The sequence below is a fragment of the Ixodes scapularis genome, unplaced genomic scaffold (assembly GCF_016920785.2).
Source record: "Ixodes scapularis isolate PalLabHiFi unplaced genomic scaffold, ASM1692078v2 PGA_scaffold0__279_contigs__length_252992795, whole genome shotgun sequence".
NCBI lineage: Eukaryota > Metazoa > Arthropoda > Arachnida > Ixodida > Ixodidae > Ixodes > Ixodes scapularis.
Window position 1 is genome coordinate 65,658,537 of NW_024609835.1, and position 10,873 is coordinate 65,669,409.

The window sequence follows — 10,873 nt, forward strand, 5'->3', positions numbered from 1 at the left end:
TCCTTATCCCACAGTACCCGACGCAAGTAATCTCGAGTAAACATTGTCAAATAAATTACGCCAACGCGTTTTCATTTCCAGAACCGGCTCCACCAAGCTCCGACGTCGAGATACACTATCGCGCAATCCCCGAAGTTGCGGAGCTGTTCCGCTCCCCCATCCATACCGAGTCAGACAGGGTCTAGAATGTTGTGCTTCAGCGGTCAGATACCACGTGAAGAGCGGTATCTTGAAAGTGATGGGCGGGTATGTCAGCACATAAGACGAGTCTTGTTTTTTCTCGCAAAAATGTCACACTACCAGAGCATACTGAAATCTCCGACTGCTTAAGAGATACAGAGCCGGGCCTACTACGTTCACGCGCTATATGCTCGGTGATTCGTTCTTCGGCGTCCTAATCGGCGAATGACGCAATATCGTTAGCTGTGGAGCGATAATTAGATGCATGTAACTCTCTACGCTCTGAAGGTTCCTCGTTTGTCAGTGACCATAACGTACGCATGTACATTACATCGCAAGAAGACATTACAGATGCATGTAATGTCTTTCGTTTCTCGTACGTCCTGTCTCCGCGAGTTTGGATAAGCGCCACTAAAGATACTTCCGGCCTTGCGAGGAAGCTGGCACACGAGCGCTCTTGACGTGTTGAAGCGAACTTTTGACAGAGTGGCACATCGATCGCTCCGTTTGCCTGGCGAATGTTTTTACATCGGAGCTGTTAAGGGCTAGTTTCCCCAGTATCGTGTCCGCCAGCAAGCAAATGATGGCACAAAACTATGGACAGCTACCGCCATCTATGAGCGACGGCGGTAACTAGATAACCGGCTTGCCGGTTTTCTGGTTGCCGCCGTCACTCATAGATGGCGGCAACCTTTCCAACTTCTCCACTCTAACTTATCGACATGCGGCCGGCCATTACTTCATTTCCACCATAGTACAGCTTCGCTGGTCTTCCTTCTTCACCAAAGTGAAAAGGTTGAAAGTTTTTTTCTTCGTCAATGAATACCACACAAGAAGGGGCAGGAGTCTATGTCCAACGACTGAGGCTGCTACTGAAATTCCTTCAACCGACCGACACGAGAACGCCTTCTACGAGACAGACTTTTGTTAGCCGTGACCTTAGTAAATGTACTACTCACGTGTTCCTTCGAAGCGCTGGCGTGAAGAAACCTTTGCAACCTCCGTACGACGGTCTGTACCTAATACTGCGTCTAGACAACGACCAATTGACGCTGATAATCAACGGCCGTAAAAAGGTATAGTCTCTTTAAACAGATGCAAGCCGGGTCACGTGGTACCTTCATGTCCGGACTCGCAAGCCTTCGAAAACCATCTGGTGTCAGGTTCAAGACGAACACCAGCCTGAGCACGCACTCTTTCAAAATACCGCTTCAACACGTCAAGAGCGCTCGTCAGTCAGCTTCCTCGCTAGGCGGGGAGCACCTGCATACTCCGTTTGCCCTTAAAGGGGCGATGCAACGATTTTTGTACTTTGCGCGAGCACCGCTTAGAACGAATACCTGACGTTTATAACCAATGGAACGCGTTCGTTTTCCTCCACGCTAAATAAACGTCGCAAAACAAAAAAGATAAAGAAAAGCGAGCAACGTTTACCCCTCAACTCGCAGCCAGAGCAAGCGGCCACGTAATCTGAAGCCGATTATATGCAACACCACCTAGACAGAAGGCCCCTACACGCGTCATCACAATCAGATCGATCGAGGCTTGAGATTGGGCCCGAGTGCTGTGTCAGGTGTTCGACTGGGGCATGAGTCCAATCAGCGCGTCTAAGGTCGGGCTCGGGCCCAATAGCCGTGTTAGCGCGATCCGACTCTGATGATGTTTCATAGAGGGATAGGGGACCATGCGGAGGCCTTCTGTCTATAGGTGCTGTTGTGTCTACCCACCGTCCTTTCAATCGAAGCCAATCTGAGCTCGGCGTTCTGACGTCACCGCAACCCCTGCTCCAGAAGCGGACGGACTGGCGCTCCGCATAGTCGAGTGTCGAACCTAATTTGTATCGGTTCGGTTTCGGTTCGGGTTCACCGGTTGAAACTGCCAAATTGAGAATATATTTTTAGCGTTCCTTTGGCAATAGGCACTATTTCAACAGTGAAACGAGTAACTATATAGCTTTTTATCATTCGTAGAATGCAACTTTATTTTCAGGTACCAAATATAAATTGCATTATTTAATTTCAATGAAACAGTAAATGAAGAGCTGGATTAACATATATAACTCGATATCTATTTTTTTTTACCTCAGTCGTAAATATTTTACCTGAATCTAGAAGTTATCAGTCTGGTGAGTCGCCTTAAATACCCGTTATTGGGACAACTTTGAGTCTCAGTATTAAAAGTCGAATCCTGCTGTGCTCTTGAACTTAGAAATTAATTACAGCGCATACAATAATGAAATGGGCACCGCCCTCGCCATATCCTGAAATATCTTTTATAAAATATGTTTCACAGTACATATGATGACGACGTTACTGAGCTAAAAGCAATAATATCTTCAAAATGTCAGGAAAGTTTAAGGACAAACCCTTCCAGTCTACCCTTTATAGAGACACCGAGCGGCAAGCACAACGCTTGCTTTCCTGACCAATATTGTTTACACTCAGCACCGTGATGTAGGCGAATAATCATGCGGAAAAGAATTACCTTCGTACTCAGATCGGGTCTGGCCTAAAATAACGCGTACCGAAGTGAACATTTTCGACATAGCTTGGCGTTTTAGATTTTTTTTTTTTTTGACGAGATGCCGGTCAATTAAATTTGAAAATAAGCATCACCCTTCCTATTTTGTTTTGTTAAATAGCCTCAAAGTTGTATTTTATGATCTGCTCGACATTACAGCTACTTAATTGGTCACTTTCTGACAGTATGCGTGCGCAACCGACATAGTTCCGCCGTCATTGCGTACCTTGTTGTCATCCAGCCCACAGACACATAAAATTGTTGTTCATCAAATAAAAACGTAATAGACTTCTATATATTTGAGAAGTTTAATATGCGTCAGGAACATATATAATATCTAAATCAGCTTAAAAAAATTATTTAAGGTTCTCCCAGATCACTTATAGACGTGCCTATCGAGGATAAAAACGCCGGAAAAGATTTGCAGAGCATGTTTCAGATAATTTGGGGGTGCATTTATTCATGATGTATATCTTTAGGATGATCGGCCTTTTGTTTAAGTTGTCAAACCTTCAGGCAGTATTTCTTATTGTCATTAATAAATTTGACTGCATAAAGTTAACATAACCACTAGAGACCGGCATGGGAGGATGATACTCGAAAATACGCCATCTGTTGAGCTTGCGGAACGTGATTTTTTGTTCACTGTTTGGCAGTGTGAAACACCGGGTCGCGGGGTATGCCAAAAAGAACTGTGTGCTCACATTATATATCTGAAGGCAAATACCCGAAATGTGCATAAAGAGTGATTATAGATGGTATTCTTCTAAATAATCCCATACACGACGCCAAACTGCAAAAAGAAATGTATAGATATGCATGTTTTAAACGTACACATGTTTGACGGATCTGTACCTCGTTCGGTCAAAGATTTGAGAAATACAGACCTTCACAAACCAAGTCCTAAATATTTAGTGTCCAGACGTTTCAATAAGTCTGGCTCAATAAGCCGACAGCCACTTAAAGGGGCACTGACACCCCAAAGGTCGTATTTATTTTTATTGTCTAAAACGATGCAAGTTGCAGTCATAAACAGGCAAAAAAAAAAAAAACGCATCGCGAAAAAAAAAATTTTCGCGCGCGCGCGCGCGCGCCTTTTTATTTTTGGCGTTTGATTTTCCCGCCTTTCGCCTCCTCGCTTCTTTTGATCGGTGACGTCAAGAATCATGAAATTTAGAAGCTTTGTAGGCGACATCTCTATAACATTTAATTACGGCAATCCTAAAACATGTTTTTTTAACACAATTGCGAACGCACTACGGCCCTTCTTTTTGAAATACCAAAAATCGGGAGTTCGTTGTGGTGCCGTCTCCTGGATTTGTATCCTCCAACGGAAAACAGGCGACACCGCTCAAAACCGGTCCGCCGCAACGCCGGCGCCCGCTCCTTTCCTCCTCGCTTTGGGTCGCCATGGCAACAACAGGGAGTGGTGAAAGAAAGTGAACTCTCAGGAATCCGCAATTTTTGACGTCAAGGCACCGGCGCCGATCGCGCGGGAACTTCGAATTCGGCATTTGGAAATTGTTTTTTTACTTCACAAATACTGAATTCCCAAATTTCAATTTTTGAGGGTAATGTCCCGGCATCGTTTTCAATCGTTTCGGATAATAAAAAAAAATATATGATTTTGATGTGTCAGTGCCCCTTTAACCATCGGCGTGTGTCAACGGACAAGAGCACATTAAGAAGAAAAAGTGAGTGAAGCAAACGACACTCCGTAAACACTGGGAAGCTGCTTCTCTCCATGTGCAAATACTCGCCCCTGATGAAAAAAAAAATCAAATCGGTTTTGAAACGTCGGACTCCTAACTGTTCAGGACTTGGTTGGTTATGTTTTGTATTTCTTGAATAGAGATGCGTGCAATGACGTTCCTAATTACACATAAATATCGCGAAGAACAGACAATATATTTCTAATTTAAATCATGTTTGGACATCAGATTGCATGAGCTCGAAGCTTCGCAGAAGACTGTTTCGGGAGGCTAAAGTTATATTCTGTTTTACGTGCACTTGTTTTGGGGCCTAACTTTACAACTCTGTCCTCTATAAATAATGCGGGCTCTAACATTTTGTTAGGCTGCCGCATATCCTCTCGAGACTGATATATATGCTGCACAACTTTACAATTTGGACATCCCCTTTTGCTATACTTCGTTTCAGCGTAAAGTGGCATTGCAAAGGGACGAAGAAAACCAGATGCTGCTTCGAACGGCGTGCGTATCAGTGTCAAACACCTGCGTCCAGTTACGACATTGGTCTAGAACGTCAGATAATGATGACATAGGATTCTAAAGGTAGGACTGACTGAATACTTTCAAGCACGTGACTATCACTCAAATATTTGCTTGGAACACCCGTAAATTGGTGGGGCGTTCACATCTTCATAACTGGATGTTAATTTCTAACACTTAGGAAGATCCTGCATGGATGTTGCACGCTTTTATCATTTCGGTTCTCTATTGGTTCAAACCAAAAACGTCATCAACAAAAAAACAATGTGCTTAAAATTTCTAACCTTTTTCACATACTATGTTCAATATACACCAGATTTCTTGTTCATTTTATGTTTAATGTGTTGCTAGAATCCCAGTCTCTAGTTCGAGTGAACGCGATGCAAATTAAAAAAATGGCCAAAAACGCTTTGCATGGCCCCTTCAAGTCCAGATGCGCTACAAGCGGGAGCATGTGGTCCTGAACAGGACCACTTGCACTGCATGCAGGAGCGCGCGTGCTTGGACGCTGAAAGCCCAGAGCTCGCTCTTTTAGGTTCTGCTACGCTCATACCTAAAGTGAAACCGAGTATTGTGTTGACAACATCACATTTCACCAGAAAAGGGAACTGTTTAACCTGGTTTGCACGTGACATCATCGCACTATATGCTAGTGGTAAGATAATTGCTTTTGCTGAGAAAATCAAATACCGAGGTGTACAATGCACGCTGCAGAATATTCGCACTCAGCGTAACCCATGTATTCAGAAACAAAAAATTATTCTTGCTTGGTGCAGCGTCGTGCGGCGTGAGCGTCTTGCACCCCGAAGACGCGCTGTCTCGCAGGAGCGACTTTGCAAACGAAGTAGTTTTGCAGGATCACGCTGTCTGGTTTGTGCCGAAGATGCGGTGCAGAGGAACCTTTAAAACACAGTATGTTTTTAAAACTCCCTCCCGGCCCCCCCCCCCCCCCCCCCTCTTTTCATTCGACGATGCTTCTCCAGAGAATACTTTTTATTTCTAAACTCCCCTCCCTCCTCCATTTGGGGGTGCCGATTCGACAATTATATTTGTGTCATTTGTTAACAGTAATCCTCCATTTCTTTTATTTTGCATTCAAAAACTGTGAAGTTTAAACAAAACTGCGAGAATTTGAGCGACTGCCAACGTTCGGCTGTCCTTCAAAGGCCACTATGATCTTTCTTTTCGGGTATCCTCTTTTTTTTGTACTTCCAGTAAATACCACTAAGAGCTAATCCCTGACAAATGGCAGACGCAGAGAAATAAAGGAAAGTTATATCTTTCCTTTCCTCAACTCAAAGTTAGAAAAGGCGGCGATGTGATCTGACGCTAATTATATACGGCCATTGTTCATCAAAGTCATGCGCTGGGGTTGGCAAAGAATAAAGCATGGGTTCGGGTTTAGACATTGTTAGAGGTCAGCTATTCATATTTTTGATTGAACACGAGCCAACACGAATGTTTAGCGATGCTGATTATCAAGAACCCGAGCACTCGACTCGGGATCATGACAATCGAGTACGCCACGGTGTCACGTGACTGGCGGTGAGAAGTCGTGATGGCATGTGACGTCACAGTGTCAACAACGCTAATACATCTATAGTCCGTTGCGACTCCAGAAGGTAGGCCGAGGGAAGCGAAGGCCGGGGAGGAAGAAGCAGACGGAACGCTGGAGAAGAGAGGGGGAAACCTTCTCCTCTTTCCAACGTTCTGCCTGCCTCCTCCTCCCCGGCCTTCCTTTCCTTCGCCCTACCTTCTGGAGTTGCAACGGACTAGTGACGTTCCGAATTTAAGTCGATTTGCCGCGGTGAGTCACGCGACTATGCCACGGGGCCACGTGACGCGACATGATTTGACAGCATGTCTTGACACCATGACGTCACGTGACCACGTGACACATGATTAATCGTAGTGCCAATACAATAGCCACCACGAAAAGCCACAATTTTTCATACATTGCAATTCGGTATATGGCAATTTGATCACTTTATAGACATACAGCAGCCAATTTTTACTTCACCAACACGCATTTTGCTAAAATAAAGAAATACCCTGAGCAGTTTGGGACTGCTAACCGCTATATTTTTTTCCCCGGTTCAGTTCCTGTTCAGTTTTAAGATTGCAGCGAAGATTTCGGTTCTGTTCTGTTCCGGTTCGGCTAAAAATAACGGTTCGGTTCCGGTTCGACACCCTGCCGCATAGGCCATGCCGCAACCAGGGCTGCACTATATAATCACTGACAACTTATAAGAAGCGCAGGGCGGGGCCGATCCTGAGCCTGTGGTTAATTCGCAACCAATGATATCGCGGCATCTGCTAATAAGAACGCCAAAAAAGTAATCACAAAGCACGATTCATGAAAATAATAAGCCACGCCGGTGACTCTATAGAGAGTCACCATACATAAATAAGTTACCATACGAGTATATCGATATTTCCCCGATTTATTTTAGGGTGCCGTCATGTTGTTGTAAATATTACGATCGGAGATATAGTTTTGCTTTCTTGCGGACCGTTTTAACGTTTCTTGTATATGACGGAAGAACCCTTCAGACGATTGCAGATAGAGCTTTAGATAACCATCGGCAGGATGGCAAGCGAGTCGGTATACTCTGTAGTGTATAGCTTATTCAGGGGTCTCTATAGGCAGCACCAGCTAGGGCCGTTCCTCTTACTTGCGCAAGACTTCGGCTTGGTCGAAATTGGGGTCAGACAAGGTCGTGGGAGGCTGCCGAGGGCAGGCGCCGCCCTCCGCCATGACACATGCCCGTTTTCACCCGCAACACTTTAATTAAAAGAGGGTACGACCTACGTTTTCAAAACGCTAGAACTAGTAAAAAGAAAACGCTACGCAAACTTTGCGCGCTTGTGCACCAACGCAAATGGACTAAAAAAAACGACGAACGTTTTGCTCGCGCTAGCAGATCCGTTTCCGAAGTGTAGGAGTTTAGAGTGTGCAACAGGACCGACCTTTAACGTCTGATTTTAAGTTACGTTTGATACAGAACTATGCTGGGTACAAAAAACACTATTTGAAAATTATTCAAAGCCATATAGATGCGAAACCCTGTTATATCTGAAGGAGTTGCGGTGTAAGCTGGAATATATCCGGCATGAGGCCACCCACGATATTTACATCTCTTCTATGAACCTTCCAGAACTTTAAATTAAATCGACCTAGCCACCGCGTTGCTTATATCAAACCTATATTTCGGAACGCCGCTGTATATGTTGTATATCCGCTTCTAACGAGGGCGCCACGACCGGCTGCTATAATTCTCGTACTTGTACCCTGTCTACCTGAATATAGCGCGACCGTTTGGCGAACAAAATATCCAGATGTGCATTTCCGCTGAGAATGCGGACAGCCAATCACAGAGTTGTACGGAATGAGGAGAACGAATGAGGGGAGCAGATGTCACACTTTCACCTAAGTAATTATTATCTGCACTGAGTCTCGCACTGGTCCGAAAACATGGTTCTCAGAATTCCAGTGTAAGCCGTTCTCCCACCGTCTTCAAAACAAACTGAAAGAAATCGTCCGAAACGTAGCAACGCTGCGGCACGACCACTGAATCACAATGACCGAGTCGAGTGTTTTCGTTCGCTATACTACTCCTTCCCTAACCTGAACAACTTTTTCATCCTTTTTTTTTCTTTTTTTCTTTTACATTAAATTAGGTAAGATTTTTGTTTACAAAGTTTCGAGTAACCTCGTTGGGAATCTATATTTATTATCTAGTCGATATTTAATTTTTTTTTTCGTTGGTATATGCTTCAAGATATTCCTACAAAAGGCTGTGGCTTGTACATAGAAAGTCACGTTAGGGTACTTCAGAATAAGAAATTAAATTAACACAAAGAGAAACGCAACATTAACTTTTCACATGTAGCACTCAAGCGCAAACATAAATTCGCCAAAACATTAAAAATTAAGATAATACATTTCTAGTATCGACGTGAAAAGCCGTAATTTGAAAGTATTGGAATAGTGAATTTTCAGATTGAATCCAAATGAAATTGAATAGCGCCGAATGGTGGCAAAAAAGTCGAATGTCTAATCGAATATCGAGCGCGAAAAAATTTGTATTTCCAATGCACAGGAAAGAAATAACAAAAAACGTTTATGTTAAAAGAACGCAAGGTGCGCCTTGCATTTCCTAAATTAATCACTCAGTCCCTCAAAAAATAAAAAAGTATAAAGATTGTTGCGAAAAAAAGGATCGCTCTCCGCGTGCTAAGCAAAACAGCAAATGCACCTGTGAAGAAAAGTAGAAAACACAAGTGAGCTGGTGAATGACATCCATAGTAACCCTGAGACGTAGGAACAATAAAAAAAAACGGACAGAACAACGAATTCGCTAACACAGCTTGAAATTTAGAGGTCGTGTATAATATTCCTCTGGGGTGCGGTTTTTATGGGGGTTAAAAATAATGTACCAAACTCTGAAATTGCAAAACATGTAAACGAATGCAACTGTGCACTCGAGTGGGAGGGCGCTGAAGTCTTAAATAGAAAGAAAATAGCAATAGGCGAGTGTTACGAGTAACTATGCGTATTTTGAGCTTCGGGAATTGTATCACTCAACTTTTCTTACCCCTCCATAGGGGAACGAAAAAGTTTCTAGGCTTGTAGTGGTGCCGGGTTCACAGTATGATTTTGCCAAGTGCTAAGATTTCTCGCAATCTTCTTTTCTTTTCTTTTTTTTTCCCCTTTTGTGTTTGGGTTTCTCCTTTTGTGATTCGGGCTTGTATGCTCTTGTGATCTGGGGGTGTGTGCTGTTGTTGGTATAGGTTGAAAGTTAGTGTACACTATATAGTGGGCGAAGAGGTCGTTTGAATTGCGAAAGCGGTCTGGGACGACGGTTGTTCAATGAATTTCAAGCTGTATTAAAAACTTCATTGTTCAGTGCGTTTTTTTTTTTTTTTTTTCATATAATATTGTTCCTGCGTTTAAGGGCAAACTTACCTGTTTCTTTTTTCTATTTTCTGGGGTTAAAAGATGGCGAGAACTTAAAAGAACTAAAAAAGTTTGTCGCAATCTGGTAAAATGGAGCATGTAACCATTTGAAACGTCGAGGCATTATCGTCACACGAATTAGGTTAGCGGTCTACAAAGCGATTCGGAGGTTTATATGAAGGTTTCATAGCATTCAGGTCACTACCTTGAATATAGGTGTAAAGGGGTAACTGTGCGTTTGATTTACGTATATTCTTCCTGCACCAGAGTATATTCAAGTACACAGCCCTAAAACGGAGCTTGCGCTTTCTGTCGTAGCAGGGCGTGCAGATGCAGGGAATCTATTTCGACTATTAAATATCTCGGTTTCTCCACTGTGGAGAATTCGTTAGTAGATTCGCTGTGGTTCACTGGGAAACATGCGGACACGCTCTCTAGAAAAATAACCTCATGTTTTGTTGTTGTTGTTGTTGTTGTTGTTGTTGTTGTTGTTGTTGTTGTTGTTGTTGTTGCTCTTCTTCTTCTTCTTCTTCTTCTTCTTCTTCTTCTTCTTCTTCTTCTTCTTCTTCTTCTTCTTCTTGAGATTATTCGGAGAGCATATTGAATCACAAGAAAGAGATAAACTTCAGAATCCGATCTCAATTGGGGCGATTAGAAGCGTGAAGAGGTAACGCATGGAATACTATACACGTGGGGACAACGCTCCTTGACATCCAAGTCAACCTATCGCGCACCTTGACTGTCGACCAAAGCAACGAACGCGCACTGTTTACTCGAAATTCCACAGAAAGCTGTCTCCGGCTCTAGCCACGACGAAATTTCAACTCAGCTTTATTTCGCGATCTCTCATAGCCTTGTTTGTTGATAGTAAGAATAAAGGAAGCAAAAGTCCGCTTTAAATCACCAAAAAATAATTTTTGGCCGCGCTTCTATTGAGGCAAACCACCAAAACTAATGAAGTTAAAAAAAAGAAAGAAATCTT